The sequence below is a fragment of the Triturus cristatus genome, chromosome 5_2 (assembly GCF_964204655.1).
Source record: "Triturus cristatus chromosome 5_2, aTriCri1.1, whole genome shotgun sequence".
Lineage (NCBI taxonomy): Eukaryota > Metazoa > Chordata > Amphibia > Caudata > Salamandridae > Triturus > Triturus cristatus.
Window position 1 is genome coordinate 380,393,298 of NC_140588.1, and position 23,796 is coordinate 380,417,093.

At 44.7% G+C, this 23,796-nt stretch overlaps 1 long non-coding RNA gene across 1 annotated transcript in view; it reads left to right on the plus strand.

The window, feature by feature from the left end:
* Window positions 1-315: 315 nt before the first annotated feature.
* The window catches only part of LOC146823036 (uncharacterized), a 137,321-nt gene continuing 113,840 nt past the window's right edge, over window positions 316-23,796 (plus strand). The window contains exon 1 of the long non-coding RNA XR_014962123.1: window positions 316-434. This is a non-coding gene — a long non-coding RNA (uncharacterized LOC146823036). The remainder of the gene's footprint in view (window positions 435-23,796) is intronic.

The window sequence follows — 23,796 nt, forward strand, 5'->3', positions numbered from 1 at the left end:
CTTCAACACCAGACTCTAAGTATTCTATCATAATCAATGTACCTAACGTACATAAACATGTCCCCTGCATTGCAGAGTTATTCTGTATAAGGGTCACCACTTTTTTTCAGCCAGCTGTGCATGATCATACTCTTTTAGAAAAGCATTGGTGATTGTTTTGAAAACATGTATGATTGTTTTCGAAACATGTACGATTGTTTTCGAAACATGTAGGATTGTTTTCGAAATATTTATGATTGTTTTGAAAACATATTGATTCTAGAAAAAACCCTGGAGTATAAATGACCCTCCCTCCCCCCTCCAAATTAGAGGAGAATTCCTTCCAAGCTGAGACGGGGTCCTTCATGCTGAATCTTTGACAAGCAGCGGTCTGACATCCTTTGCGGGGTGTCATCCTCGATGCAGAGATGGGGTCCTTCGTTCTAAACCATCAGGTGAGGGGGCTGGTTCGTGCCTAGGGGTTTCTTGGCTACAAATGCACATAGCTATACGCATATACATGCTTCACTCTAGGCTAGGTACATTTAGGCAAATTACTTAGGGCGAGCATTTTAGGAATATGCAAGTGCCACTGTTTTTATCTGAATTACTAATGTTCATCTTATTAGCACTATGGTAGAAATGTTTCTACTATTTACTATATTGGTACACAAGGCTGTCGCTGGACCTATACTTAGTGAAACATCCTAATCACCAACCTGTGTATTTTCTGAGAGAAAGCAAGCATGAGCGTCTGAGCGAAACGTACTGTAGTGTTTTACACTATCCCTGAGGAATCATGGCTGTCATGTTCAGAGGTTGCCAGAGACTACCTACACCACTGTAGAATATAGGGGGGTGGTAGGGGCACTGTAGAGCTAGCTGATCCAACGGCTGACATATCCTGTGGGTGTGTCCGAAAGCGGTTGGTACACCAAGACCTCAGTTTAGGTCATCCAAAACACACAGGTACTGGGGGATTCCTAGGAACTACACGACAGCCTGTTATTTTGAACAGATGACATTTATGCTGTTTTTTGAAAATGCAAATTGAAGATACAAACAACTTTCTCTGAATGACATTAAATTAGTAAAATCATGTTTATTTAATTTGAGATGCAATTCACAAAGTGATAGACAGTTCAGACATTAGTAAGCAGACTGGTTTAATTTTGAAATTACCAGCTATAAGTGACAACGTGAACCACTTAATGTGCTGTTTCAGACAAAATTTAAATAAAAAATGGTGGACAGCCAGTGTAATAGTCAAAGGAAAGTGATGGGACCAAGTTACTTGCTTATTGTATTGTGTAATTCAGTGTGGACCAGCCCAAAGGGCAGCAGGGTTATGTACTTTGGGGGAAATAGTACCTGGGAATATAAACATATGCACATATATATTTAGAGTAGCGTGTGAGATGAGACAGAGGTATAGTAAAAATAACCAACGAGAAAAGAACGAGCAGAAACAGATAGAGTCGATTCAAATCATGGCAAAGTAGATGATACATTTTCTAGATTTCTCTACAAAACACTGCCTAGAAGTGGGATTTCTAGATCCTTTGACACTAAGCACTTAGTCAATATGCGAGTTTAAGGCAGAGACCCCAGTGGACTGCATGCAACTGCCCCACAACCCCCTGAGCATTACTTGAATGAGATGCATTCTAGATAATGATCAGTCCTGTGGAATTCCACAGCAAGAGTTAGTGGAACCCAAACCCTGTTTCATCATGAGTAGGTACACTCAAGAACTGTAGAAAGCTAGGAATGCATTTTTGAGATTTATTAAAATCGAAATCCTTTCCCAGAGCATACTATGTGAATAGTAATTATTATAAAAATAAACAAGACAGTAGCACTATGTGTCAGAAGGGAAAACAATCTAACAATTGTAACACGGCAGTATTATATAACTTCTTTTCATTAATATCTCAAATTCCCACTTTCTTTCAGCTAACTTAGCTACATCTAGCACCAAAGGACTTGTGTTTCATAGATGATTCACACCAGCAAACCTTTTCTGAGCAATAGAACTAATGTTCTACGAACAAAGAGCAGTTGCTGCTCTTCTCTCTGCATCATAGTGGTAATGTCTTTGAGTTGTTAGATAAGTCGAGCAAAGGGCTTAATGTGCCCTCCCTTTAGCCTTCAGTATGGAATGTTCTTAATGGGCACTGTATGACCCTCAGTCTTGTATCCCTGGAGTGAAATTCCTCTCTATCTAACAATGCTTTATTCCAATTGATATATTCTCTCTTGACATTGTTGAGCATTTTATGACAAAATAATTAGTAGCAAAGCCCCTCTAACCTTGCTCTCTATCATTATAACTTTATTCGGTCTTTATAACCATTAAACTGCAAGTGCTTGCAATACATTAATCCAAGGTTGTACATAAAATTAGACGTCATTAAGCAGTACACATGTATTAAAAAAAGCACATTGGACTATCGCTAATATGATAAAACATATTCTAAGAGAATAAAATCTTGTTAAAATTTTTAAAACATCAGTCACATTGAAAAAGATGCAAAGATTATCAGAATTCAGACGGTTTAAATATTTTAGCAATGCACGGGTATTACAAAACATAACATAACTTATTTGCGGCAGTTTCAAAAAGAGACTATCGCATTTTACACTTAAACCTTCGTATAATGCACATTTTACCCAAATATTTTGCAACACCACATGCTACAGATGGCCTGCAATCTGATTTGAGGATTCGGAGTGCCTCCTGGTGGCAACGGGTTCCTAATAATCTACAAACTGGGGATAACCACTGATGCCTTGGATAGTTATAAAGAGGACAAGCAAAGAAGATGTGGCCAATTGTCTCGATCTCTGCGGCACAGCTTGGACAATACTGTGTAGTGGACTAGGGCTGCCGCCAAGCAGCTGTGAATTAATTCACGGGAAGGCAGCCTAAACTGAACTGTATATAAAGTTTTCTATCCCGCGGGTTAGTAATAAAATCCAAGTAGGCCTCACGGGTGCTTTGGATTTTAAATTCCATGAATTCCATTGTAAGGTGACCCACTGTTGATTGTGCAATAAAAGAGTGCGCCACCCTCCTCCAATACTGGGTCTTAACCACTTCTTTGCTGGGCAATTGGCCTATGTCACTACTTTCCCAGGAGCTCCCCAAACCTGTCAGTTAATAATGCTCTCACTTCATTAAGCCACCTAATCTTTTTAAAGCGATCAAGTTTGTAAACCTCATCAAGTGCTGCCATATAATGGCTCAGATCTGGGGTTTGCCTAAGTCTCAGCCAAAATAGTAAGGGACACAACCTGCTTTGTCCACAATCGTGTTACTACCCATATCTAATCACAATGGATGGAGTGGCGTGCTCTGGGGGAGTGAACATAAAGATCTTAGAAATTTGTTCTCTGTGATAAGCAAACTTTCAGCATTTCCAAATCCCCAGAGTTCTGCCCCGTAAAGGGCAGAACTCACTACCTTTTGCTCATAAATCTGCAAGGGGGTTGCAATTGGTCTGGTTTGGCAGGATCTGAGTTCCTGAATCAGCGTCCCAGTGGTTTGTCTCTGCTGGAGGTTCTGCTTTGAGATGTGGTCATTCCATGACATTTTCTCTGATAGGGTTATACCCAGATATTCGAAAGTAGCCACTCTCTCTAGCGGTATCCTCCCCAGTAGTATTTTCCCCTTGAATGTTTTGTGAGGGCTCATTAATAAAAGTTTTGTTTTTTTGTTTTTGAGGTATTAACCTCGACGCCTCTTTGATCACAAAATGCTTTGAATCGATTCAAGAGCAATTGCAAACCACTCGGCGTTTTGGACACTATCATAGTATTGTCCGCAAACAGGTGAGTGGTAACCTTTACTACCCCCAGTACCGGGGCATCCGCTGGCACATCTGATAAATATCGGACAACACCATCGATAAATAGTGAAAACCAAGTAAGGACCGGCACGCACACCTGTCTGAGCCCCCTTTCCACCTTAATTGGCTCAAACATTTGTCCCTGGTTTCCCCAGCGGACCCTGGCATAGTTGCCCTCATGAAGTCGGACGACCAATGCCAGGAGCTCTGGGGGAAGACCCAGCTTCTGTAAGACCCACCACAACTTGCCCCTGGGGATTAGATCGAAAGCAGACTTCAAATCTATAAATCCAATATATAGGCCCGCTTTTTCAATACATACTGTTTTCCAGGCCAATAAACTAAAACGGAAGACCTGATCAATGATACTAGTCCTCTTTCTGAATCCCGCCTGGAAAGGGGACAGAATGACTTCCTTCTTCATCCATGCGAAAAATTTTACTAGGAGTACCCGAGAGAAGACTTTCTGTGCACTATCTATCAAACTAATAGGCCTGTAGTTCGTGGCTAGAGAGTGATCGCCTTTCTTAGAAACTGGGATTACCTCGGCTCCCTTTCAAAAAGGTGGAATAGGAGCCCCTGCAGCAATACCATTTGCCAAAGCCAAAACGTATTAGGAACAATTAGGAATATCGCTTAAAAAGAGATCCCCAGGGATGCCATTGGGCCCCGGGGCCTTATACCTTACAAGCAATTTAATACTAGGTATAATATCGGTTGAGGAAAATAGACTCGAGGTCTGATGGGTGCTGTGGTCAATAGAGAAGACATCTTCAGCCGTATCCCTTGAGCCAGTATATACCGCAGAAAAGTGGTCATACCAAGTAGATATGGAAATATTATTGGATAATAGATTTCGTTTTTCTACCCCCCACCCTTGTCACAAGAAGCCAGAGGTGACGGGATTCTTTCCCCGTACATGTATCACTGATCTGTAGCCAACGGTCTTCCTCCCAAGCCTTTTTCGCCTTAATTAATGCTGCTTTGTAAATTCTCCTTGCTTCTCTTAAATCTGGCAAGATGTCTGCTCTAATGGCGATAGCTAGTTTTGATCTTAGAGCCCTACAGTCAGCTCTATTTGTTTTAGGCTTGCCCTCAGGCCGATGGGCCATGGAAAAATAAGACGTCAACTCTTTGAAAAATGCTGAGTGACACTCCATGAGCATGGGTAGCTCATCCTGTTGCTCAATTATACTTTCCAACTTGCTATAACTTTCTAATAATTCATTCTTTATTTTAACATTTTTTTCCGGATCAATGGCAACTCTCTCCCATTTTATTCACCTGTTGGTATTCGTGGGATAGATTTCTCTAGTTGTAAGTTGTATACTTGGTGCAGGTTGGACCGAAGGCCACAATGAAAGCATTGTAAGCTCAAGAGAGTTATGATCACTATCGGTGGTCACTCCAACCACCATGTGCAAGACCCGATTCCACAGCTTGACATCTAAAAGGAAATAGTCGATACGACTAATAGAAGCTGTCCCATTGAAAGTATTCACCCCCATCCTATCTGACTTTGTCTGCCCATTTGCTGCCCTAAGCCCATATTCAAGCAACAATGCATTAAGCTGCAATGCTGTGCATGTCCATTTGTTAATAGGAGGTAGATCAAGCCTTGGAACACACCATAACTCATCAATTTTACCACAGTCCGCTATATCCTCTATGTCTAGTGGTTCATAAGTAACATTAAAGTCAACAGCTATTATCAGTGGGTCAGTAGCCTCTCTCCCTTCCAAACAATCTTCCAGCCGTTGTATGGTGGGGGACCTATTACCATTTTTAGAACCTCTGGCGTAGACGTTAAAAATATCTAGATCAGCACCATTTTGGCCCCTTAAGTGGATGGCTAGAATATCTGGGCTACGATCTCATGTATGGTCAAATGAAGAACAATTTTAATCTAGATCGCTAGCCTCCTGGCGGGCCAACCATGTTTTTTTGTAAGTGCTGGAAATAATAAGTCACGTACCCCGGTATAAAAACTGGAGTGGTCGACCAGTTTTCCTGCATGATACATATGTTGTATTGTTCTATGTATTGTACCCAGTGCGCAAGTATCATTTTGGACCTCACACCAGCAATATTCCAAGAGATCAACCTAAGCACTGTTGCAGAGCCTCCTGTTGGTAAGTGCATATAGCAGCTCCCTTCCAGATTACAGCTTAAATACAGGTCCATGGCTACTTCCTGTGGTGGACAAAGACCATCTTTAGTGATATCAACGCCTGTTGGTAAGCACTCAAGAAAGCCTTCGTCAGAACCTCTCTCTGTATTTCACTTAAGACTAGTTAAAGGCCAAGCTTTTCCACAGGACAGTCACTCAACAGTGGCAAGTGTGGAATCATTAGGGTGACAATGCCAGTGTTTTGTGACTGACCTGAAAATCGAGGGCTATATTTGATTTGAATACTAATTGTCATCGGGGAGCAACATCTAGCCTCGGGCTACAAGGTTGTGGGCGATGTTCTCATCTTTAAACAGTAGCTCAATACAATCCTTATTAGAGGAGGGAACCACTAGTCTTTTGGCCCAAAGAATATCCTCTCAGATAACTGATCCACACCCTCTTACTGTATGAATCCAATGTATAACATTATTAGTCAAAGAAGCTTTATCTTCATAACATGTAGGTGAGGTGTATTTAGGCACATTGGCCATATAAATCCTCCCACACTGATCTTGAGCCTGGTGCTGGCTATGACTCATTTTTGTGCCATTGGGAGTTAGTGGTCTATCTTGAAGAAGCAGACTATTCTTATTAAAAGTAGAACCAGGAGGGCGTGTTGGAATAGACATTAAAGGGACTATGGGATTTACATAGGTGGATAATCCTGATGCACCACATATCCTAGGCTTAGCGTGGGATGTTTAAAGAGTACAATTCTCTTGGAGGAGCTTAACGTGGTCAACAAGTGCTGCTATAAGAGTCTTAAGTGAGGTAACGTCAGTCCTTAGACCTAATACAGTTGAAACCAAAACCTGATTCCCTTTGGGAAATACATCTAGAGTATCCTTAGCCCTATGATCACTTATCCTTTCACTTGTTCTTTCTTTCTGAGCACTCTCTATAGATGTTGTATACCCTGATTCTACTGCTCTATTTCATGTGTCATGGTCTATATTCTGTAAAGGGAGAAACCTGTTTGTCAGAACAATATTGGAGTCAGTTATTGAGTTGATATGGTCAATAAATTCTGTAATACCTATGGTTTTATCTATAGAATTGGGAGTGTCAATAACTGTGGATGGTGCCTTATTCTCCAATGCTTAAGGTGGAACTATAATGGCACTATCATCAGGATTAGTTTGAGTGTCTAGCAGAGGGTTCCTATTGCTGCATGTGTTCCGCTTTACAAATATAGATGGTAAATGTCTCTCTCACGCAGGAGGAGAAATATGAGAAGGGTTGGAATTTTGGAGGGCAGTGGCCGAGGAGGATACAATACTGGAATTCATTACCTCCACACAGGGATATAAAGTGCCTAGAGACTCGGGGGGAGTAACAGGGGTCAAAATTTCCTCGCATTTGTATGGAAGGTGATCAATACAATCTAAAACGCCATTGGATACCACTGGTTTGTGGGCCAGTTTGCATCTGGTGGCCTTCGGGCAATGGCCACCAGTCCCTCCACCCCCCTCATTCATGGCTGATTTTCTTTTACCCATTAAGTAAAAAATTTGTGTTACACACAGTACAAAATGACAAAATAAAAACTAAACAGTAACACTATAAAATAATTTGAAATACAATACTTTATTCAATCTTTTGGATCAATGTATGCAACCGGCAGGCGTATCATAAAACCAAAAAGTTTGGAAAAATTGTACCAAAGAAAGTGCTACAGAAATTGCACTGTTTGGGCCCAAAATAGAAAACTCCAGCGTGTTGTTATCAATTTAGCAAATGAGGTAAAGACCCACGTAATTACTGCCAGGAAGGAATTTATAATGAACTCACAATAGAGGTGTCCTGGGAGCACAGAGCCAAGAAAGTTGGCCCTGCCCTGCCTCTTCCTGGCAATGACGGGCAAGGACGGGCCCGCCCTTTTGCCCGGGCGCCGCCCATGCCCATCAAGCGCCGCGGGGGAAGTGATGGTTCAGTGCCTCTCCCACGTTAGCGGCACCTGGACCTTAGGAGCGTTGCACCCTGGGGCTAATAGTCATCCCCAGGGCGATGAAGATTACACAGGTGCGGGCAGCAGCGTGAGCAGCAAGTGACGATATTTCCCTGGGACTATGGTCCCAGCAGGGAATGAAGGCGAAAAAAGAAGGCAGGCCCCCAAGCAGTGCCCAGCAGAATAAACAGCAGCAGCATCCCTTGCACTTACTTACATTGCTTACTGTTTAAATCGATAACTGGGAAATTAAGATGTCAACTTCTATGAATCCTTGTTCATTATTTAAAAAGCATTCCAAACTATGCAACACATATTCAAGCAAGATGAATGACAATGTCGCAATGTTTCAATGAATAACTACGTTAATACATGTGCATTTATGTATGAAACATAAACCTAAATAAATGAACATATATAATTTGAAAGGGGGATAACTATATTACAACATATATGTGAGGATTATAACATCCCCAAAATAATAATGAAGTCTACGCTATCAATCTATATGAATGTATTTATGCACAATGAGAAATGAAAAAACTTGGCTAATATATTGGCAGACGCGCGTGAGTGAGCTGCTGCTATGCATACTCTGCCGCACTTTTTTAAAGCATTTCATGTTTTAAATAGTTATATTTTGTGTTTTGTGCATATTTTAAAATGTTAATTACTCACCCTGCAACGCACAGGCTTTATTTTTGCGAGCTCTTCGGCAAATAGAATTGCCATTCAATTATAGATTTCCTGGCCTTATCTTGCTGGTAGCCCTCCCCGGTCCAATGCGGGACTATCCCGATTGATTGGAGGGAGTGTTAGGCTACTTCCAGTTGTAGCGTGGCCTCCCCTACAAAACTGGATGCAGAGTGTAACGCGCAGCAGACTCGCGCAGCGGGCGTGCCGTTGGAGCGCCAAAGGCAAGCCCATTCGTGCCCGTCCGTGCCCTTCCATCGCCAGGAACCAGGACCCCTGCCCTTTTGATCCCAGAGCAAGAAGCAGGCACCAAGATATTATATACCAGCAGTGACCTACTAAAGTTAAGAGAGCACTTAGAATTCGGGTGCAATTTACATAAACATGTGGAGAGCTTTAGCTATCTAGAGGGTCCTTTTGCATGCAGAGTATGCAGGTTTCAGAGAATTGATATGGACCATGAGGCAATCAAGTCGGGTGGCTGCTCTGCACTTGGCCATGCTGATATAGCTATAGAAACCACATACGTTCTTAAAGAGAAAGTGGATAAGTTAAGTAAAGTCCACACATCGCCCAGACAAGAGTGGAAAGGCTTTCTTGGCAATGTCAGATCACTTCCGAAACATGCAATAGAAATATGGGATCTGCTCATTCGGAGAAACTGGATTTAGGCTCCTTGACTGAGACATGGTTAAAACCCGGTTCTACCGCTGCTATCACTATAGCACTCCCAGAGGGCTACAAGATTCAAAGACTGGATAGACAGCACAAAGTGGGTGGAGGGATAGCTATTGTCTACAGTGATAGGGCCACAGTTACCATTTTGGAGCAACGCAGCAACGAAAAAAACGAAATTCTAGTTTTGCGGATAGATTGTACTCCACAGCATAGCTGGAAGGGAGCTTTAGTATACCGTCCTCCGGGCCCCATTGCGGATTTCCCGCTTCAGCTTGAGGAATTGATAGCACCGCATGTCATTTCCACCCAAACTGTTCTCCTACTTGGAGATTTCAATGTGCACAGCGAGTGCGTGGAGAATGCGGAGGCGGCGGCTCTCCTGGCTGACCTCGCAGCATCAAACATAACCAAGATCAATGAAGGTCCAACTCATATAGCTGGCCATACTTTGGATATTATTTTCACTAACTCGCCCCATATTATTTGTGAAATTCCACGACCTGTTAGTTGGTCAGACCATGCATTCGTTGATTTTCAGATTCAGGGACCCAGAGGACAGGAAAAAACTGGCCTAGATTCCAAACGTTTGTTTAGACAGTGGCACAAAATCACCCCTAAGACTTTTTCAGCTACTTTTCCAGCATCATGGGATGGAGAACATGAAAAGGTAGAGGAGGGATTAGCCCGCCTCACTGCTTTGGCTAAATGGATCAATTCGCTCCTCTAAAAACCTCCACTGGAAAGCCAAGGCAGGCTCAAGCAGCTCGGTTTACAACTGAATTACGCACTGGAAAAGGCCATTGTAAAAATCTTGAGAGGCGGTGGAGACGGACCCACAACACAAGGGACAAAGAAAAATATAGGACGTCTCTTGCTCAGTATCATAAAAACCTAAAAATAGCCCGGAAATCTTTCATTGCCCAGCAGTTAACTCTGGCAGGGAATGCCTCCAAAGCCTTATTCCAGATCCTTAAATCTTTCACAAACCCCAAAGCGTGTGATCTGGAAGAACCTCCATCTCAAGCTCTATGCGACACTATAGCAGAATATTTTGAGCAGAAAATTGACCTTATTTATAATAAGATCATTACGGCTGGTAACACAAAGTCGGTCATGACCTATGACCAACTTCCCTGCAAGACGGAGAAGCCCTTGACGAGCTTTACCCCCTTGACTAGTGAATAAGTGGAAACCTTATTTCATACTGTGAAATCAGGTTCCCCACTCGATGTTATACTAGCCAAAATCTCCGCCTGTCTCGCCAAACAACTGTCTGCTCCTATTTGCTCCCTCCTGAACGCATCGTTAAAGGAAGGTCATTTACCATCAGAATGGAAGGTAGCACAGGTCATCCCATTCCGCAAAAACACCAAGGCCTCCATGAAAGATCTCTCGAATTTGCAACCATTATCCCTCCTACCGCTACTGAGCAAAATCTTGGAAAAGCCTATTAATAAACATCTGTCAGCTCATGTCGAAGCGTCAGGCAGCCTGGATGTGTCGCAATCAGGCTTTAGGCCTCAACATAGCAAGGAGACAGCCCTGATGGCTGTCATGGACAACATCAGGCTAGCACTAGACAGAGGGCAATCCACTCTACTGGTGTTGTTAGATCTCTCAGCGGCATTCGACATGGTCGACCACCAGATTTTGCTCAGGAGACTAGAGGAATCTGAGATAAAAGGAGAGGCCCTGCGGTGGATGACTAGTTTCCTCTCAGATCGTTCCCAGACAGTTAACCTGGAACCTTATCGGTGCAAGACCAAGAAGCTGACCAAGGGAGTACCCCAGGGCTTTGCCTAAGCACCACCCTATGTAATATCTTGGTTGCTCCCTTGGCCGATCTCCAGAGGACATATGGGTTCATGCCAATATCATATGCGGATGATACCCAGCTTATATTCTCTTTCAACAAATACTATGCTACGGTCCAGACCACCTTCTCTTCCAGCATGCTAGCAATATCTCAGTGGATGTGTACAACTTTCTACAATTAAATGCCGGGAAGTCTGAGATTATGCTCTTCGGAGAGGCCGCATTGCTGTGGACACCAAAGTGGTGGCCAGGGGAGCTGGGTGCCCAAAGGCATCAGTAAAAACTCAGTGGTTCGCACTGTGCAGAGCTTGAACATGGAAGAGCAGGTGGCCCACAAGGTGAGCTCCTGTTTTCATGTGCTGAGTCTGCTGAGACGAGTATTTCCTTTATTTCCAGACTATACACGGAAAACTCTCATTCAGACGCTAGTTTAGAGTCGACTCGACTACTGTATTGCTCTGCTGGTCTTGGCTAATGAGGCCTCATTGGACCGCTTACAGGTAGTCCAAAATACAGCGGCTCGGCTGGTGTTAAACTTCCCTTACAGATCACCTTTGATTACGCTGCTTCAGCAGCTTCATTGGCTTCCGGTGCATAAACAAATAAAATTCAAGGTTTGCTGCATCGTTCATAGGGCGGTGTTTGTTAATGGCCCAGCATACCTTGCGGAGAAATTCAACCATTATAATCCCCTTAGAGACCTTCGATCTAGCTCCAAATCCCTCCTCAAAGTTCCACGGATTAACAAGTCAAGGGCAGGGGGCAAAGCTTTTGCTTATCTCGCTCCCCAGCACTGGAACTTGCTCCCTATTACACTGAGGCAGTGTTCGGACCATCTTCAATTTAGAAAGTCCTTGAAAACATTTCTGTTCTAGACACTCCTCATAGAGCCAGTACTCTCACGTCTGTCCACGAGCGCAGAGATACCCCTTCGGGGGTGATTCAGGCGCTATACAAACTTAATATTAATAATATCTTCTTTCTATTTCCATTTTTGCACTGGGTAGAAAGAGTCCAGAAACTAAACCTAAAAAGGAATAGAAAACACTAAACTGGACTAAAAAGTTGTATTTAAAAAATAAAAAAAGCAGCTTCTCATTGTTTTATTTGGGTTCACTTTGCTATCAAAACAGATGAATAATTTTCAAGCTTGCAACACTAAAAAGACAATATTCAGGTAAGAATGATGATGATTCTTCTGCAATAAAGAGGAACAGTGCAAACTTTTTCAGACTTTGGTGCAAATTCATGAATTTAGTGAAGTTATACCATAATTACCACAAACTAATGAGGATGTTGTAACCACAGGTGGGAGTGGTGTCATTGGCAATGTTGAAGATGAATCTGAAGCATTCAGCAAAAGGACACCAAATGAATCTGAAAATACCAACACTGTTGGCGGTCTGGCGCTTACCAGGGTCGGCATGGGTGGTGATGACCAAGGTGATGGCTTTGGTGAATTGTCATAGATAGCTTCATTAACAATGGGCAACTGCATTGCAGTGCAGCATGCCTGATGCACTCTGGGTGGCTAAAAAAGTCCCAAATGTCAAGGGACATTATTGGCGGTTGTTCCAGTGGTATGTCCAGATGAACTGTTTAATAATATCAAGCAACAGAAAATAGATCTCACCATGGAAGCTTGAAAATGTTTTCTCTAAAGTGTAACACTATTGCTTCACAATATTGTCGTTCGGTTTGAGATAATTCACTATTATCCACATAGGCATTTATGCTGTCTTTATTTCTTAACTAGAAAAAAAATAAAAATTGCACAAACAAGTATCAGAAGTGTAGATGAGATTCTACCAAACAGATTGGAAAGCATTGTACTGAAAAAGGAAGACTAATGCGCAAATAGTCTTAATACCAGTCAATAGGGCCAGAGCAGATGGATTTAAAAACATGGACTATGCCTGTTGTACCTGATGCATGTAAGATGGTGTGAGACAAATAGGCAAAATATGTCTGGAACTGGATCTTCAGAAGCTGCTGAGTTTTGAACAGCGATAGAGCAAATGTTTCTGTTGTAGAGGTTAAAGACACCTCTTTCTGTGTCAGAATCACAACAATCTTGTTTAATTTAGCACACATTTATTATGTCTACTTTTGGCCAAGGAACACAACGAAGAAAGGCACTACGTATTTTTTTCATACCAACCCAAGGATGTGTCTCTTAGACAATCATAAAAATGAAAAGCAGTGATTGTCAAGGAGATTACTCCAGTTAGGAACCACATAGATGGTGATCTTCTGATAGAGAAACTCGAGTGCTCTTTATCAATCAATCAATCATTTGTAAAGCGCACTACATACGCGCGAGGGTCTCAAGGTGCTGGGGGGGGCACTAATGATCGAACAGCCAGGTCTTGAGTATCCTCCTGAAGGTCAGCAGGTCTTGGGTCTGTCGTAGGCTCAGTGGGAGGGTGTTCCATGTCTTGGCGGCGAGGTGGGAGAAGGATCTCCCACCGGTGGTTGTGCTTCAGATGCGCGGTCGGCGGAGCATAGCTGGCAGTTGGGGATGTAGAAGGTGAGCCGTCTGTTGAGGTAGACTGGGACGGTCTTGTGGAGTGCTTTGTGTGCGTGGATGAGGAGCTTGAAGGATATCCTCTTGTTGACGGGGAGCCAGTGCAGGTTTCTCAAGTCGAGGATCAGTCGCCCTGAGGCGTTTTGTATGCGTTGTAGTCATTTGATGAGCTTGGTTGGGGCTCCCACGTAGAGGGCGTTTCCGTAGTAGAGTCTGCTGCTGACGAGGGCCTGAGTGACTGTCTTTCTTGTATCTAACGGGATCCATCTGTAGATCTTGCAGAGCATGCGGAGGGTGTTGAAGCAGGAGGAGGAGATGGCGTTGTCTTGCTTGGTCATTGAGAGCGTTGAGTCGAGGATGATTCCCAGGTTGTGTGCATGGTCAGTGGGTGTCGGGGCTGCCCCCAGTGCCGTCGCCCACCAGGAGTCATCCCGGGCTGAGGGTTTGGAGCCGAGGATGAGGACCTTCGTCTTGTCCGAGTTCAGCTTCAGGCGGCTGATCTTCATCCAGTCGGCGACGGCCTTCATTCCTTCATGGAGGTTGGCTTTGGCGGTGATAGAGTCCTTGGTGAGGGAGAGGATCAGTTGAGTGTCGTCTGCATAGGAGATTATGTTGAGGTCGTGCTGTCGGGTGACGTGTGCGAGCGGGGCCATGTAAATGTTGAACAGTGTCGGGCTGAGGGAGGATCCCTGGGGTATGCCACAGATGATTTTGGAGGCTTTGGAACGGAATGGGGGGAGTCGGATGCTCTGGGTTCTGCCGGAGAGGAAGAAGGTGGTCCATTCCAGAGCCTTGTCTCGGATCCCTGCGGCGTGGAGGCATGCGAATAGTGTGCGGTGGCAGACGGTGTCGAAGGCAGCAGAGAGGTCTAGGAGGATGAGTGCTGCGGTCTCACCATTGTCCAGCAGGGTCCTGATGTCATCGGTGGCGGCGATGAGGGCAGTCTTGGTGCTGTGGTTGCTGCGGAACCCTGACTGGGAAGGGTCCAGGATTCTGATTTCTTCGAGGTAACGGGTTAGCTGTCTGTTGACGATTTTCTCGATGACCTTGGCTGGGAAGGGGAGCAGAGAGATGGGCTGGAAGTTCTTGAGGTCTCTTGATCTGCCTTAGGTTTTTTGAGTAGGGCGTTTATCTCGGCGTGTTTCCAGCTCTCTGGGAAGGTCACGGTCTCGAGGGAGAGGTTGATGACGTTGCACTGGTGGGGTGCGATGGAGCTGCTTACTTTGTTGAAGACGTGGTGCGGGAATGGGTCTGACGGAGAGCCGGAGTGGATTGTGCTCATGGTCTTGATGGTGTCATTGGCGCTCACGCTGGCCCAGGCTAGCAGGGGGTCGTGGTCGATGGTGTGCGGAGGGTCTGTTGTGTTGCTGTCTGTTGGGGCTGTCTGGGTGTTGAAGCTGTCGTGGATGTATGCTAGCTTGCGGTGGAAGAAGATGGCGAGGGAGTCGCACAGGGCTTGCGACGGTGGGATGTCATTGGTGTTGGAGTTGGGCTTGGAGAGTTCCATCACGATGTTGAAGAGCTCCTTGGTATTGTGTGCATTGTTGTCGAGGCGGTCTTTGAAGGAGGTCCTCTTGGCCGCCCTGATGAGGTGGTGGTGGTTGCGGATGGCGTCCTTGTGTGCTGTGTGGCTGTCCGTAGTTTGTTCACTGTGCCATTCCTTCTCTAGTTTCCGGCAGGCTTGCTTGGAGGCAAGGAGTTCTGGGGTGAACCAGCTGGCCCTCTTGCTGATGTCTCTGTGGGGGGGTTTCTTCAGCGGGGCGATGGTGTTGGCGCAGTTCTCGATCCAGCATCTGAGGCTGTGTGCAGCGTCGTCAGCGTTGGAGGGCTCGGTGGGTGGGCTGAGAGCGAGGTTTGCATGTAGTTGGTCTTCGGTGATTTGCTCCAGCAGCAGCGGGGGATCTGTTGGGTGCAGTGGTGTGTGGTGGGTTTCTGAAAGGCGAAGTGGATGCAGCGGTGGTCGGTCCAGAGGAGTTTGGTGGTGTGGCTGACGGAGACGTGCGGGCTTGGGGAGAAGACGGGTTCGAACGTGTGGCCGGCGGAGTGGGTGGGTGTTGTGACGAGTTGCTTCAGTCTGAGGTTGGTGAGGTTATTGATCAGGGTTGTTGAGTTGTTGTCATTGTTGTTCTCAAGGTGAAAGTTCAGGTCTCCGAGGAGAATGTAGTCGGTGGAGGTCAGGGCGTGCGTGCAGATGAAGTCAGCGATGGAGTCGCTGAACTGGGGATGGGGTCCGGGTGGTCGGTAGACGCTAAGGGTGGAGTTAGGGTCTGTGTGAATCTGGAAATGCATGTGTTCGGCGGTGCTGAGCGCGTTGTCGGTGCTAGTCGAGACCCTGATGCTGTTCTTGTGGACGATGGCGATTCCTCCTCCGACTCCGTTGGTGCGGTCTCTGCGGGTGATCTTGTAGCTGTCTGGGGTGGCTATGGTGATGTCAGGTGCGGAGGAGTCGTTCAGCCAGGTCTCTGTCAGGAAGGCGACGTCCAGGGATGTTGTGTTGAGCAGGTCCGTGAGCTCGATGGCGTGTTTGCATGCGGAGCGGGTGTTCAGTAGTATGCATCGGAGGTGGTTGGGGTCTTCCTTGGTGTGTAGTTCGTCGGGTCTGAGGCTGGTGTAGCTGCAGTTCCTGGAGGTGAAGGGACCATGTGTGCATTTCGGGGCGGCCTTGAAGCAGGTGGGTGTCTGTCCAGAGTTGAAAGCGTGCAGAGTGCTGGCATTGTACTGGCGGTGGTCGTTGTGGCGGGTGCGGGGGCCAGGGGTTCTTGGGCTGGGCACGGTCCAGGCGCGGACGGGCGCAGACGGGCTTGCCTTAGGCATGCCTTTGGCACGCCAGGGGCGCGGCCGCGCAGCGGCCGGCATATATGGGGAGGTGGGAGGGAGGAGCAGCTGGGAGGTGGGAGTTGGGGGCAGCGAATGGGCAGTGGGCAGTCAGGGGGGCAGGGCCGCAGGGGATGCAGCAGCAGGGGCGGTGAGGGACGATGAAGTGAACAGAAGGCAAAAGGGCACAAAAAATGAGGGAAAACAAGTGTCACAGAGGGCAAGAGGGCACAGAAATGCAGGAAAACGAGTGGCACAGAAGGCAAAATGGGCAGAGAAATACAGGAAAAACGAGTGTCACAGAAGGCAAAAAGGGCAGAGAAATACAGGCAAAACGAGTAGCGCAGAAGGCAGAAGGGGCAGAGAAATACAGGTAAAACGAGAGTCACAGAAGGCAAAAGGGGCAGAGAAATACAGGAAAAACGAGTGTCATAGAAGGCAAGAGGGCACAGAAATACAGGAAAAACAAGTGTCACAGAAGGCAAAAAGGGCTGGGAAACACAGGAAAAACAAGCATTGGCATAGCCAATAGGTCTCGCTTTTGGGACCTTATAAGTATTTAGTTATGCAGCACAATATCCTTGGTGCAACAACATTAACTTTTGCATGGCAAAACACTTATTAGGCCCCAAAGGCGAGACCTGATGGCGATATGTGACTGACAAGAACTGCCATCGATGCAGCCATTAGCGCTACAAAGGGAGAGTTACGCCCCCAGGCAGTGTTTACCAATTAAATAAATGCAAATACGTAACTAGATACACGCATAAAAACGCATGTGGAAGTTTATGACAATTGCTTCAACTGAGGCGATACAAGACACAACCTCACACAGTGGATTGTGGCTTCAATGAATGGCCTAGCTCTATGAGTACCTGGAGATATGGCGCTTCCTTGCACATGTAATGGGCACGGATAGTGTCCATGGCTTACATACTTAAGACTTCCAACTCTGAAATGTAAAACAATATATAATAGATGTGCGTTGGCAGTTAATTATACTGACTTACTAAAGTTTGTCATTCTTCTGCATGCCATGACATTTATCCTCCTGCAAGGCAGACACAAGTTCGCTTTGTTTACTTTGGCAGTTCAATTTATTTCGGTTTACAGAGCAAGTATTGTCACAATAGCAATTATTCGGGACCCTTCTGTTGCGATCACTTACATCGCACTTGGGGAATACCGTTCTTTTTAAAGGCATTTTTTTTTTTTTTGCGGTTATATTTGAATCCCCTTGTTGTGGTACTCAGTCACCTGGCAGTTCAAAGCCTCGACTTCTCTGTTTACAAATTCAGAAGCCAACCACATTGGCTATTTTAAGCGGCATCAGGGAATCCCTCAAATGAAGGTCCCCCGTGGTCCGAAGGCCTCCCTCCGAAAGATAGCGGCACAGTAGCACGCGTGATGTAAAACAAACCTGTAAACCCCAGGATGGCTGTTCCTAGTAAACGAGTCTTTGTTTCCATAGTGCAGAGCGTTTCAAATGTTCCTGCTCGGTCCGTGCATGGAAACAGGAACGAAAGATGCTTATAGCTCGTGGCCTCGTCGCCAGGCCAATATTTAGTGACGAAAAACTCATTTTTATGACTGATCCTATTGTTTGGTGAATGCGCATTACAGAAATACATTCAACAGGTGCAATCACTCCCAGGCACGAGTCCATGGGAGCTCTACATATGCAAACGCATGAATAAGTTTCACGAAATTCCAGTGGCTACGTTTTTTTAAAACATGCATAGTCAAAGGAGCTTATTGCAAAACTTGACTAATGTAAATGTCCTTCATGTGTCCCAGGTGCATTGCGTTCCTGTATATTGTTTGCCCTTTCAGTTCAAGAGCACCTTTATTAACCAAGGCAGCCATGTTGTCCCTCGGGAATTCCAAGCCTCGTTATTAGTAATGTTAACGGGAACATACAGAAGTGCGACACGACACTTCTTTGGGTCTGGTCTCAGATGGAGGTGCCCGGATAACCTCTAGGATGTAGAGAGAGTATACGGTTCTTGTTACTCTGGTAAGTGCCTGGTGTATGGCGTGAAGCATTCAGAATAGCGCAGAAACAACCCTACTGCGCCAAACACGGCGCTGCACTTTTCAGACCAAGACACCGCGCACCTCCCGTGACAAGCGGGACTTGTTACAGGCGCGCGGAAGGTTCTTCTAATTACTGGTGGTTCATTTCCGCAGAATGCACGTTTCATAATTGTGTGTTTTGTGATATTTAGTACATACACAAACACATGCATGTGTGGAAAGCTTACGTCATAGAATAAGGAATGGCTAAATCGTTCTTCCTGGAGGCGTTAGCTTTTAGAAGTAAACAGCTGATTAGATGATTGGGTTACAGCTTTGCTTGTGGTGTTTGGACAGTTGATGCGCAGAAAATTGTAATATGAATAGCGCTGTTACAACCTCAGCTGGACTCAAACAGCTATTGATTGCAGTGGTTTCTATCTTGGCTTCGATATTTCATTCTGAGACGCGCAACGAGTATTGCGGTAATGAATCAACAGCGTTCCAGGCTATCAGAGTTGGGTATTTCATGGAAAATGTATTTTCCTAAGCAGCAACAAAACAAGCTTTGGCAATGCGGCCGCGAAAGTGAAAGTGATCGCGATTGGAAAGACACATGGGGCTGCGCACGTGCACGTTCACGTGCACTGAAGCTTTAGGCCACGGCAGCACTTTGAAAAGCATGTATACAAAATGTCTCAGCCAGATCAGCGCAAGCGCTGGATCAGGCGAGACCTAACGAGTGTCACAGAAGGCAAAAAGGGCAGGGAAATACAGGAAAAACTAGTGTCACAGAAGGCAAAAAGGGCAGAGAAATACAGGAAAAACTAGTGTTACAGAAGGCAAAAAGAGCAGAGAAATACAGGAAAAACGAGTGGCACAGAAGACAAAAAGGGCAGAGAAATACAGGAAAAACGAGTGGCACAGAAGGCAAGAGGGCACAGAAATACAGGAAAAACGAGTGGCACAGAGGCAAAAAGGGCAGAGAAATACAGGAAAAACGAGTGCCACAGAAGGCAAGAGGGCACAGAAATACAGGGGCAGCTGAGAAACAGAAGGCAAAAACGGGCGGAGAGGCACGGGGCAGCGAGGGGTACAGAAGGAAAAACCGGGCAGAGACACAGGGGCAGCGAGGGGTACAGAAGGAAAAACCAGGCAGAGACACGGGGGCAGCGAGGAGTACAGAAGGAAAAACCGGGCAGAGACACGGGGACAGCGAGGGGAACAGAGGGAGGAAAACGGGCACGGACCACCAACAGGCAGCGGGGGAAAACAGAACAACAGCAGTCACAGACACAACAATGAAATACAGGCAATACAATAAAACAATAGAGCGGAAGATGAACAAACCTACGGCCTACCACTGGCCACCAGGGATGAGGTGCAGGTGGTGGCCTGCGGGTGGTTGAGGGCATCAAACTTCCTTAGCAGCAGTGGCAGCTGGGGCAGGGACACACAGGCGGTGCTGTGCGGAGGGGGAGCGACCTACCTGGTGGGGTCTATTGATACAAAAGTGTGCCATGCCTTCTTTGCTATTGCTGTTTTGAGGTCAAAGTATAGGGAAAATCATGACTGATTACTTTATGAGTACTTTATTCATTTTCAGACTTTGAAATGCTTAGTTCAATTCTGTGATTGCCCAAATTTGAGCCTGCCCTTGTTGCAAGAGATTCAAATAATCTTTTTTAAAAATGCGAGCAGAAGAGATGATGGCTGAGATTGGTGTTTGAAAACCATTGTCGAAAATTTTGAATGTGCTTTGCATTTTTCTCTGTCAGTTTCTCATGTTTTTCTGAATCTTATCTTTCAGAATAAATCTGCTCTTCTTTTATAGCAGCACATTTCATATGTTTACACGATGTGGTGCATGAAGAAAATTACTTAATTCTATGTCCTCACTAAGCTTTGACAGCTGTTCTTTCATTACATTAATGCTGCAATGAGACAGCCAGCTCTGGCACAATTTGCCAACAATCAACACAGTTAAATAGTTACAATCATAAAGGAATATATTGTATATTGATGCTCAGGTCAATGGACCAGCAGCTTTGGATAGACATCTGTGCATACTTACACCAATATCTCTTGGCTATGTGGCTATTCCATCTGAACCAACCATAGATAAGTTATATGTCTCTTCTCACACCATTTTAGTTAAATCATTATCAGTAACATTTTCATCCCATTGATAATCTGTAAAATGTGTCAAATTTATCTTTGAAATTGATTAAGCCTTTAGATCCTTAAAAAACCAAATCTCATGGACTTTGTCTGCTGCACTTTCTTGTGTTGAAATATTATTTCTCTGGGAATAATGCATGCCCTAATCATGGTCTCAGTCCCCTAAATTTACCAAAACCTAGCCAATACACTATTTCTCATTTATACTTTTTTTTCAATATGCATAACCTTCTTCTGCAAATGAATCAGTGAACTGTGTGTAATAAATGACCCTGTGATTTATTATCAGGATCCTTTCCAATTTTTCTGGTTTGTAAGTATAATACACAGCAGATGTATCAGACTTGACATCAAATAGGGAAACTTCCTCTGGATGTTTTTAGGACTATTTATAGGAAGAGTCCAAAAATGCCCCCACTGTGTGCAATTATATATCTCCTTAGGGCTGTAATGTTATCCATAGTGATGGGAAACACCTATTGATGATTTTCTGTGTTTAAATAGGGATCTTCATTATCCTGTGAAGCATATGAATTCAAACCATTCATTAATTCTTTAACAGTATTTGTGTTTCATTATTTTGCAGAAGGGCCAGGAATTATAGTGTTATCTCAGGAGATTTTTAAGACATAAGGGATTTGAATAATGTGTGTTGCATCCATAATTTGATAAGGAGCCCTTTCCCATATAACACTGTTCAGCACCCGATTGCAGTGATATTCTCTCTTTGCTCTGTGATAAGAAGAATTTGGTGCAATTCCTGAACTGCAGGAAGCAGCACTGTTTTATATTATGTTTATCAGGGATTTTTTCCTAAACTCCCTCTCCCACCGAGACCTGAAACAGCGACCCTTTGTAACTCCAGACCATCATCTCACTTTCGGAATTCTGAAAAGACCTCAAGACCTGGCGATTCAAATAAGCCTCCGGGACCTGAAAGTGTCTTGATATCCTATTGGATGATTAGCCCCGCTTTATCAATCCCGATTGATTGATGGTTATGTTATGAATGTTTGTAGAGCACACTATAACCCAGGAGGGTATCCTGGTGCTGAGCAGGTGAGTCTAAAAAAATCTAGGGCATAGTGGGACTACTCGAAAGGCCAGGTCTTCAACTTATTGCAGAATTCAAGAAGTGAGGAGGAGGCTCTTATGTGCAGTGGTAGGTGGTTCCACGCTTTAGGAGCAATATAGGAGAAGACTTGACTACCGGAATTAGTTTTCTGTGTGTGTGGGATGTGTACAAGTAGAATGTGGACGCGCTGAGGTGTCTGGAATGTTTGTGAAAGTAGATGCGATTGTTGCGGTATGGTGGGCTAGTGTTATATGGTGCCTTAAAAGTGTGGGTGAGGAGTTTGAATTTGGCTCCTTTGACTATGGGGAGTAGGCTTTACCATGGAATTGGATTTTTAATTACAAATACTTGTTTGATATTTTTTTTCTATATAGTCCCATTTCCAATTTACAGTATTAGGATTTTGATCTGTATCCTAGTATATAGGGCAGCTAGGACTGCCACAGTGAAAATTAGCTTTTGGATGTTGGTCACTGTATGTTAATAATACATTTCTACATTTCCTACATTTAAATACCATGCATCCTGCCTTGTGGACTACAAGTCCTCCATAGGGGTGACTTATTTACATTTAAAAGGAAGGTTTAGAGTGACATACAACATTACTTGTACTGCCATCAGCAGCGCCTGGATGCACTCACTTGTGATTAGCTGTGCTGTCCAAATCCAGATTGATAAATTGATTGTGCAACCACCATAAATGTGAGCTTATGGCACACTTAAGCAAGCCCTGACTGCAAGGGTATTGGCTACAGGATTGACATTGTTACATAGCCTGTATGGGGTTCAGAGAGCATTAAATGATTTGCCTAGATAAGTATTATGTGGTCACACCCCATATGAATTACTCTTTGGAGTACAAATCTATGTGCATGAAATTGATTTCCCTTGGAATGTGGCAGACTCAAAAATCAAAGCACCTGACCTTCTTTCAGGGTTAAATCTGTTATAGACTGTTCAAGGAACTAGAAATAAATTGTCCAATGTGAAGAACTATTACTCTGTTACCACTGAAGATTAAGTCACTAAAGCTGCTGATGGGTGGATCCCCACAATGGGAGAGGTAGTTCAGGAAAAGATCCCTGATAAGCAAGTCTTTGGACCACTGAAGAGAGCACATGTTCCAAACCTTGGAGAAGAAGGCACTTGAAAAGTAATTTTGCTGCAACGTCTTGGTGTTGAGAAAAACAGGAAAGTGTTGATCGATAACGTCAAAAAGCATTATGAGACCAATTTTGTTGAGCTCACCTCTAATGACACCAAGGTACCTCTGGAGTAGATGCACATGCATGCATGCTCCTAAACACCCGTTCACTAACTAAACACAACACCGAGATACGGGACCTGCTTCATGACAACACCCCTGCACCTACTTTTCCTCACAGAAACCTGGCTGAATCCTACATCACCTGACATTGTCACAGCCAATGCCCCTGACTACAAGATTGCCTGGCAAGACAAACTTCATAAGCTTGAAGGCAAAATCACCATCATACACAAGAACATCATCAGCTTCACCACCTCCACAGACACATCATGATTCAACATTGAAAACCTGTTGCTCTTGTTCATTGTCACAGCCAACTTCCTCCAATTTGGCACTCTCATCTACAGAGCATTGGGTCTGTGCAGCAACTTCATAGACCTAACCCGGACTCAGTCGCACTACATGCCTTTGACACTAGCAATTACATCCTAACCGGAAACCTGAACTTTTATCGGGAAGACCATGCCGACGCCAACTGTAAAAACACTCATTGAAGACCTTGGAAGCCAGAGCCTCTACCAACAAATAAAGAACCTACCCATGTTAACAGACATATCCTGGACCCCATCTTCACCATCTCCGACAACATCAGAGTCAGCAACCCCACACCAGCCTCCTTGACAGACCACACCCATGTCAAGTTCAGCATCTCCATCATGGTCCAATGCACATGAACCACTGCGAAACCAGCCTGCCGAAACTGGAACAGCATCTCTGACAAGAACTGAAACTTAACTCTCAATATGCACTGACAGGAACACAGCACCAGCCTCCAAAAA